Consider the following 10,778-nt stretch of genomic DNA (forward strand, 5'->3'; position numbering starts at 1 on the left):
TTGATTTTTAACCATGTTTTATCAAATAGTTAAAGAATGACCAAATGAACAGATTAAAAGTCCTAATTACCCCATTTTGTGTAACCCATCTACCGTAAGACAAATAATGCAAAGAGAAATATACCTTTTGCGTAATTTCTACGAAGATATACAGAGGAACTGTCAGCTCCTTGCAAGTTACCTCCACAAGCTTCTGAAACTTGTGGCTTGAAAAAATTTGTTTACAACCTTTTGGAGCAATCCTAAGCTTAGACATCTGAGCTAAATGCTTGTAAATTCTATTTACAACCTTTTGACCACTGCTTCTGCGCCCTAGCATAAAGATTTTCCTCAAATGCCAACTCAAGAGATTGCTCACTGTTTTGATTCAGATAAATACCTTTTTGGGAGACTTAAGAGAATGTCTTCAATTTTTCCATGGCCCAATCCATGTCAACTACAACTGCTTCAACAATGTGCGGCATATAGGAATTTATTGCCGAACTTGTTTGATGGTTTATGAGGGGGTATATCTCGGACACCTCTGCTGGGGTATCTCCCTATAATCCAATAACCTGTAACAGCCCGATCTCTAGAGATATAGCTAGATCATTTGGACAAAGAAATTAGTTTCAACAAGGGGAACCCCAACATCTTGATTTCCTCATAGATTAAAGTTCTCAAAGGGTCTTCATTTTGCAGGGAAGAGAAGATTTTATATGACTAAGGGACACATTCAAGACAAAAGAAATAAATTCAGAGCTGCATTTGGATGTCTTGCTGGTAGACTGACTCTGCATTTGGGAAGCTTCAACATTATTAGAATAATCAGTACCAAGTAGTCTCAACAGTGTTTGCAATATCTGGTATATGCTTGAAGTTGCAAAGAAGGAAATCCGTCTTGTTCAGTACATCGTCAGCAGAAGTGCGAGTACTCCTTTTTCTTATTGCGGTACTCTTGCTGGAGAATGGCAGAAGGGTTACACAAAATTTTAATAGGGGTAATTAAGACTTTTGATTTGTTTGTATGGTCATTTTTCAACTATTTGATAAAACATGGTTAAAAATCAATTTTAAGATGTAAAATAGGTCATATGTTTCTGAACGAATAGATTTGTTTAATGGTTTTTGCCTCATAATAATTGGGTCCAAGCTCTGAATTGTTGTTTAATACTGTAAATGCATGCACAAAAATGATATTTCTGTTCTATTCTGGTTGGAGTTTATGATCTATTGTATGCATATGTCATATTTGTTTTTCAAAGAAAGTTTGTATGAAGGTGAAGAGTTTAGGCTGCATCAAAAGCAACTAGCTGATTGCTTGTTTCAAAGGTAAAAGGTTACCCGGCCTGTTGTCTGTCAATATCTATTTGGTTGCAAATAAATAAGGTCTTTCGCTTTAAGTTGGCAAATCATATGAGATTTAAACAGTAGTGAAGTCGAATTGCAAAACATAGTTTTATGCCCATGGAGCTGGATCCTTATTTGATGTGTGCGAGGATTCTGATTACATTCGATACTCCTATTGGTAAGAACATTCTCATGTTATTAACATTAATACCATACACACTGTATGATCACTCTAATGTGTGAGTGAGAATTTGGTTTCTGTCATTACTAATTAATAACACAATTTCTTTCTCGTGGAGTGGAGTGGGTAACGGTAATAAATGACTGGTGAAATACTTCTCCAACCCATCTTTCATACACACGTGTATTTGACATTGTGCCTTTCTCTGTCAAATTTGACAACCCCAGCTCTCTTTGTCTTTTATTTGTTTATTGTTTCTTTCTCTCTCCCTCTTTCTTTCTCGCCTCTATCTCTTCCCTTCTGCGTTCTCATCTCTCTCTCTCTCTCTCTCTCTCTCTCATTCTTATCTTACCCAGACCAAAACAACACATGAAAAACCTTCATGAATCCTACTTGCTTCTTAGCTTGTCCTAAAGGCTAAAGCACATGATGATCAATGTGGCAAAACCCAGCTCCCAAATAGTCATGAAAACCCAAACTACTTCTGCAACTTTCGCAATTGTCTCCTTCCTTCTTCTCCATGCTTTCGCGGCAGCTTCAGATTCAATCCAAGACACCTTCCTCTAATGCCTTTCCAATCTTTCTCAATCCCCATCGCCACCAATCTCATCAGTCACCTATTTCCCCACAAACACTTCATACACACCAATTTTACATTCCTACATAAGAAACCTTAGATTCACAACCCTTAGAACTTATCGCGAAGGCATAGAACATAAAGCTGAGAATCAAGCAGATTTTAATTGATCTGGGCTTTGATTGATCAATAATTAGGGAAGAATAGTCGGGTACCACTTGATTACATAAACAAAGAGAAGTGTAAAGTAGATCGTAGTTGGGTACCATTTGATGAAAGAAGATCAAAATTGGGTACCATTTGATTATAGAAACAAAGATTGATCAATGGGTAGTTGGGTGCCACTTGATTACAGAGAGAAAGAAAAGAGAGAAGATTCTGAAAGAAACAGAAGAAGCTAGCAGAGATAGAAAGAGATGAGGATGACAGATTGCTGCTATTTTATTTTGATAAAAAGTTAATTATACAAGCCAAAACAAAATAAATAGAATAGAATATATTAAAATAACAAATAATTTTGACATATGGATTGGAGTAAGATTAGCAAAAAATGAAAGTTGCCATGTCATATGTCAAATTTGAATTTGACACAAGCTAAATGAAACATTCATTGGAGATGCTCTTATATAGTATTTTTTTTTTTTTTTTGAATTCGTCAATATATTCATCTGAGGCCAAAATAGATCATTACATACCCTTCCGCTGTCCTTGAGACAAATAAGAAGTTAGTGGTAGTACCCACAAGTGGTACGTACAAATAGTCCTACTCATTATACATTCAAATACGTAGAGCCAGCGGATATCCTCATTCGGTACTACTCCAGAGACGTTAGAGAGGTAATAGATTGCACAGAAATGCCTAGCTTCCTAATACAAGGAAATTATTGTAAATAGATAATCTAAAAACATAGGGATGGGCCTAGGGCAAAACACCCCAGCCCAAATTAGAAAGCCCTAGAGGTCTGAGAGAAGAGGCCCAACTCAAGGCCCAGCCAGAAAAGGTTGACCCGAGTCCGGACACCATCTCCATCAGCCATTTGCCGCCTGTACATGTCGGTGCAGTTCCTCTGCACGACCTCCACCAGGAAACCAGAGTCCCGCCGCCGAGCTCAGCCAAGAGACAAAACCAACGCCGCCACGAGCCATCGTCGAAGCAGCACCCTGACACGAGCCTCCCACGAGCCCACTCCGCCGATTCAGCACCGCGCATTGCCGCCAAGAAGCTCCAAAAGCCTCGTCGCCGCTGGATTTGGAAAAAACCTCCATGAGTGCATCGTCCTGTACAGAAAACAACATCCACGCCTAGAGATGCCGCCCGAAACCTTCCGCCAACCAACCTGCCAATACCTCGAGCCAAAGTCTCTCTCCTGACCTCCCAAGCACTAGCATTCAAGAACCCGTCCGACAACGACTCGTTAGCGGCAAGGCGAACCCAAACCGACCTCAAGCCGCCACCGGACGAGTTGAAATTTCTTCAAAACCTAGACCAAGAGATCCGGGTTTTTTGGAGCAATATACCCTCGAGTTGTTTAGTATTGTTAGAAGTGAATTGGTAATATGGAATTTGAGAGTGCATGTCCTGACCGTACATATGTGACATGTATTATTGTTTGCCCCTCTCTTCAGCTAAAGCTATAGATGAGTATACCAGGCACTGGAGGACAAAAACAAGCATCTTCTCTCACAAACTCAGGGAAAGACTTTAAAAGGAAGAAAGGAATAGAAATCTATATTGTTTCTTACTTCTTAGTGCTGCTACATACCCTACCCTTCCTACAGAGGTAAATCTTCAAGCTCTATGATTCCATTTGGTTTATTTTCCTACGACTTTGATATAGATATGTACTCATGTTTTTAGAGTTATTGCACTTGATCATTATCCGATGCGATAAATCAAAGTATGTCAATATGAAAAAGTTGGTGCTAGCTTTTTCTCTGTAGCCAGGGCAACAGAAGTTTAGTTATTTCTAGAAGGGATATATGCCTATATGGGATTGAATTTAGAGTGAAGGAAGCAGATCCATGCGCAGATAATGTAGATAATGCATCGGCTGCTATTATCAGTCTTGTTGGTACCAAGGAGTATGACAAATGTGCCAATGATGTCTTTTACAGTTTTACTTTCTTCAGGTAGTTATAGTCATTAGAAGGTTAAGAACACCTATTATTTCTGCCTGTCTATCTAATTTGACCCCCATTTCCTTGTGAGTTGTTATAGCCAAGGATCTCTAATTGTAGTTGATTGAGATAATTTTGATGAAGAGTTTCTTTTACATTTGGTATATTGTACATCTATTTTGATTCAATAAGTGTCTAAACATGATATGGCTAATGGCTGCAATATTGGGGTGACCCTGAAGCAACTGGAAATTAATTGATTTTTAAAAAAAAAAATTTGCAAAAGACATTTATGGCGTGCAATGTGCGTCGTAAATGAAAAATCTACGACGTGCTTTTGAATACATTTACGACGTGCATTTTGAACGCTGTAAAATTGAAAAATTCTGTTCAATTTTTCGACGCGGTCTATAAGGGCGTTTATTCGCACGCCGTAAAAAGTTATTTAGGGCGTGTTTTGCGTGTCGTAAATGACCTATTTTCCTGTAGTGGGTTTTGTAGTTTTTACACGTTTCATAATTACGTCGAGGCTATATAACTTATAAGCTTCAATTCCCCTCGCTCTGCCTTAACCATCTAGACCTTTCCAGAGTCCATGATTCACCAATTGCATGTAGAACTACTGAAACAGAACGAGCTTGACCTTCTTCGTCCAAGAGGCAAATCACAAGGTGGAAAGTGGACTGTTCTTGATGTTGTAGTCGGTGAGGGTTCAGCCGTCCTCTTGCTGCTTTTCGGGGAAGATCTGGTCTGGTAGCATGTCTTCCTTGTCTGGGATCTTGACCTTGACATTGTCGATGACGTATTAGGAATTTAGGATCACGTACTTCACCTCAAGGGTGATCAATGGTCTTACCCGTCGGGGTTTTAACAAAGATTTGCATGATGCTAGCAAAAGAAGAAGGAATATAACGCAATTGCCGACTGACTGTAAAATTTTTGATAAAAAAGCTACGGTTAAAAAATATAGCATTCTCACAGAAAATATAGGGTGCTTAATTAGTACGTTACATTGCAATATATATATATTTATATTTATATTTATATATATATAGATTCTATCCAGAGCGATGCCTCACTTTGAAATTTCAGAGCGAGGTTAGGGTTTATGGTCACTTTTCGGTCGCATATCCACATCTCAACCGTTCAGTTTCTAGGTACTAATGTATAGATCATCTCTATAAAATTTCAATGAAATTGATGGTCTTTAATGAATCTAACTCGCTTAAACCAATGGACGAACTGAATCTGTCCAACTGAACTGTACTAGCTTTAAGGCAGTTATCAATGCCTTAACGACCATCAATTTGGCTAAAATTTTGCATAGATGATCTATACATTATTACCTAGAAACTGAACGGTTGAGATGTGGATATGCGACCGAAAAGTGACCATAAACCCTAACCTCGCTCTGAAATTTCAAAGTGAGGCATCGCTCTGGATAGGATTTGTATATATATATATATATATATATATATATATATATATATATATATATATATATATATATAGGGTGGTGCTATTCACACACTCATTTTCTCTATTCACACACCCCTTCTTTTTTTATATTACTTTAATTCAATTTATTTTTACAAGTTACCCTAACTACCCTCCCTCTTTTTCTTTTTCTTTTTTTCTATTTGACAAGTCAATCATGAATAAAAAAATCATTATACAATAAATCAAATTTTTTTTTACCTATAAATGAAGGAAAAATAATACATTCATTAAGTGGAATAACCTGTGTTATTAGACAAGGAATATGCTTCCCAGGTAATTACATTTATCCAACTGAATCTAAATTGCAAAGTTTGTCCTTATACAAGTAGGAGGGGTAAGACGCATGCTTTACTCCTTTGTTGTCTCGAGTTTATTACACCTAGCTTATTAGAGTTTCTTGTCTCTTAAAGATTGGCAATAAGCTATTTTCAAACGCAGTCTGCAAATTTGGGACTAGGTACAAAAAAAAAAAAAAAAAAAAAAAAAAAAATTGGAGTACAGTTCAAAATGAAATGATTGAACAAGACTTACCTAAGAACCTACACAAATGCAGACACACGCATAATCAATGGTATGAAACTCTTAATATAATGTATTCTAGATAACTGTATTGAAAGAACACTCACCCATAAATAAAAGTTCAACATTAGGCTGGAAAAAAAAAAAAAAAAAAACCTGGACTTTGGAACATTATTTTCAGTATGTAACAATTAGATTCTATGTAATAACATCTCTAATGTTGCAAAGTAGCATAGTACACTGATTAGCATGGAATCAAAGCATCTTATAGTGAACTAGCCAAAAATCCACAGCTGTATATACACAATGATGAGTGTGTAATTGTTAATCTCGCAATAAAAAATAATAAAATGTATTATGCAAGGCCATAATAGCAAAAATACGACTGAACATAGTCAACAATGTTAGTCCTCACCTGCGGGAAAATAAGGAATCACAAAGAGTTTTGAAGTCCTCGTATGTGGGAAAATAAAGGTTTAGGATTTAGGGATGATTGACTTGCCAAATAGAAAAAAAAAAAAAAAAAATCAGAATTGCAAGGGAGGGTAAGGGTAGTTAGGGTAATTTGTAAAAACAAATTGAATTAAAATAATAGAAAAATAAAGGGGTGTGTGAATAGAAAAAATGAGTGTGTGAATAGAACCATCCTATATATATATATATATATATATTTTTTTTTTTTCTACAATACATGCTAGTATGGTAGTAAAACGAAACTAAGCATATATGACCAGTGATCTGAACTCGATCGGTTTAATTAAAAATTTTACACTTTGATTTGGTGAGGTCTTAGACCATCCTTAAGTGTTCGGTCATTATTACCTATAAAAGAATGTTAGACACCACTTGTCAACGTTAGTTACATATTATTCAAATTTAACTCAATTTTATAATCCGAACCGTTGATTACCGTAAAAATTAATGATCAAGGTACCAGGAAAGATTATCCAAACTTTCACATTATTCACATCAGACTGTAAGATAAGCCAAAGTAGGCGAGAGCCATTAGTGACATTAATACGAACAATATTATCATATGGGGATGAAATCAGCAACTCCCTATCATGCAGAGTCGTATCACCACACTCATCCAACTCCATATCTGTCAGTTGCTGAGATGACGCCCTTGGTGGAAGAGCTTCTTTTGCATCCACACTTCTTACCTGCAAAATAACATGAACCATCTTCAAAGCACAATAACTAATCCGACTTTGGCAAACACATTTGCTAAACAGTCCACGTCTAACTCCTCCCACCTTCGACTCGGAGAATAATCGTGGTTCTTCCCAGCGTTGCCGAGATTCGAAACGGCGTCGTCGCTCCTCAGAGGCGGCGATAGATCTAGGCATCTAGCAATAACTTCAGCTTCTTGGTAGAAGAAACCCCAAAAGCCCAAAAGTCAAATAATTATTTTATTGGCTACGTCAATACGGTGCGTACTAGGGAAGGAATCGGACCCCCCCTCCCCCAAAAAAAAATTCCAGATGAATTAGCTATTTTTGAGCATTAATTACATGCAAAAAAGAACCATTTATGCTATAATATACAAATACATATTATTATTTTTTAGCTAGATCACACGTTCTTCAAAAATATCCTAGTCTCTAAATAAGATAAGATAACTTGAAATGACCTTAATATTAGGTCAGTTATAGGTAATGGTTATGTGATAGAGTTAGAGTAGAACTCAAACACTTTTGAGGATTGATATACTCTGATCACTATATAAGGGAGGTCCTTGCAGTAGCTTTAGTAAGTGAGTTAAGCAATCTTCTCATTGGGAGTTCACTTGAGCATTCCCACGTACCAGTTTTCATCCTAGTTGCCTCAGTTCAAGAGAATGGATCCTCAAGGTTTGCTTCATTCACCTTAGACTTGAGCTTGAGTACTTTATGTCATTTTATATCGATTGTAATTCTTGATGTGTTCATGTGTTTCGTGGCATAGCAATATTACATCATTGTAATGAAAGGCATGACAAAACTGACATAGACCAAATAGTACTTAGATCTTTGCAGACCATTTTAACATTCAATGCAAGCGCATATCTATGTGAAATGAAAATATTGCAAAAGGTCAACATGAAATGTTTTAAGGTACAAAAGATAAAAGAAGCTAGTAGCTTAATTACGTCCTCAATAATGATAAATACAGTTAGAGTCGAGTTGATTAATGATTCTAATGTCGTGCGTATCCATTTTCCAAAAAAAAAAAAAAAAAAAAAACAGTCGGTCGTATCCAATTATTAAAACACTGCTTAAGAATTAAAAAAAAAAAAAAAAATTTAAGGGGCTTTAGAAGTTTTATATGAGTGGGGTTTGGAACAGTAACCTATTTTTATCTTTTCTTTTGTGTTTTTGTTGATTAGTTCTAATGTGATTCGTATTGTTGTATAGTTGATTAGTTCTAATGTGATTCGTACTCTACCAAAGAAAACTATGCCTTCACACTACATAAATATATGAATATTAAGTAATAATAGCATGGCACCTTGAATTCCATATGAGGAACTTACCCTTTTTTTTTTTAAGCCTCAGACTACATATCGAAAGAGTAGTACAGATAAAAAGGCATTTTCGATTTTAGCCAATCTATCAGGAGGCCTATTTAAGTGTCACAAACTTTTTTTGTTTTCACACCAAGAGGATCTTAATCTTAACTATATTTAGGTTATGAAGTGGAATCTTAGAGAGACAGTTTTAAGTTTCTTTGTTTCCTTTGTTTTTAAACATAAACAAAATGATTGAAGAGTCTCGTCGTCAACCAGAAATGTCACTATCGCCTCCTGCTACCGACTCATCATCATCAACCTTTCTCCAACCTCCCGGAGTTGCCGGAGTTGCTGCGGCGGCTCAACAAACTTCTTCCCTTATGCCAATCCAATTGACCAAGGAAAATTATTTACTGTGGAAATCATTGTTCATCCACGTTCTGAGGGCCTCTGACATGTTAAATCTCGCCGAAGGAAGAGAGAAGTGTCCACCACAATTTTTGACTGAAGAGAAAGAAAAAGAAGGCGAAAACCCAGCTTATACCAATTGGATCAAGAGGGACCAAAGATTTCTGACTTGGATCAATTCAAGTTTATCTGTGAGCCTACTCAGATACACAGTGGAATTCACGAGTGGACGAGCTCTGTGGTTACACTTGGAAAAGCTGCTCGCTGAAAATGCAACAACTCATATACTTCAGCTCAAGGATCGTCTAAAAAACCTGGACAAGCGTAACTCGACGGCGAAGGAATACCTAGAAAGAGCTAAACAAATCGCCGATGACCTAGAAGCAGCAGGGTCGCCTGTTGATGATTCTGAATTTGTTTCTTGCGTCCTAAAAGGACTTCCGAATTTATATGACGGCTTTGTTGCCTCCATCAGGGATCGGCCTGAGCCCGTAACTCGAGAACAATTGCAGAACTCACTTCTAAGATATACACCTCCTACTATTGTCTTTATGCTCAGGCTTTTTATATTTGGCTGTTTGGCGCTGATCTCGTTCCTTTTTTTTGAGATATTCTCAGCAGTTAGTGATGATTATTCTCAAAATAAAAGAAACGATCATTGATGATTAATCATGTTTTTCAATTGTAACCCTTTTGTCCCATCTATCCTCAGAATTTGATTTCTTGAATTAAATATCAACAGTTCAATGTTTGAAGGTCTTTATTTTTTCTTTCTTGAATCGTATTATATGAGAAATTACTAAAACAGTGTATGATACAACTTTTCGAATGAATTAATGGGTACAAGGGTGTATGTGTTTGGTGGGGTGGTAAGGCTTTGGTCTCATATATAAGAGGTCAGGAGTTCGAGCCCCATCAAGGGTGGGAATGGGGTGGGGTTTTAAAAAAAAAGAAAAGGGTACAAGCTCAATTAATTCTATCAAAGAAATTGGGTAACTAGCTAGAGTACATAGTTTTTATCTAGCTTCATATATTCTACCTTAAAAGTAAAATTTATTTATTTGTCAAAAGATTTGATAAGTTTCAAATATATAAATTTACTGAAGATAATGGCATGATAAAGTGAACCGGGTGGAAATTCCTTATTCGAATCAGTGGAATTGGTTTATTGTTGTTGCTGATGCTGCGTTTTTAAATTTTGCTTCAGATCGAAGAAGATTTTTTTTAGCTTTATTTTGATGCTATGTTGACATGAATTCAACAAATTGAGATATAATTAGTTTGTTTTCGCAGTTTTTCTTTTAGGATAAGTTAGAAATGTGTTTGAAATTGTGCCCTAACACATTTCATATATAATTATGCTGAGGTTATTTAAGCTTCAATTCCCCTGCTTGTTCGATTAATCTAGACCTTTCCAGAGTGCAGTATTCACCAACTGCATGTAGAACTACTGGAGCAGAACGAGATTGACCTTCTTCGTTCAAGAGGCGAAGCACAAGGTGGAAAGTCGATCGACTCTTCTGGATGTTGTAGTTGGCGAGGGTTCAGCCTTCTTCTTGCTGCTTTTCGGCGAAGATCTGGTCTGGTAGCATGTCTTCCTTGTCCGGGATCTTGACCTTGACAAGAGGATCACTTCACCTCAGGGTTTTGATAGA

Source organism: Rosa rugosa, chromosome 4 (assembly GCF_958449725.1).
Source record: "Rosa rugosa chromosome 4, drRosRugo1.1, whole genome shotgun sequence".
Taxonomy (NCBI): Eukaryota; Viridiplantae; Streptophyta; class Magnoliopsida; order Rosales; family Rosaceae; genus Rosa; species Rosa rugosa.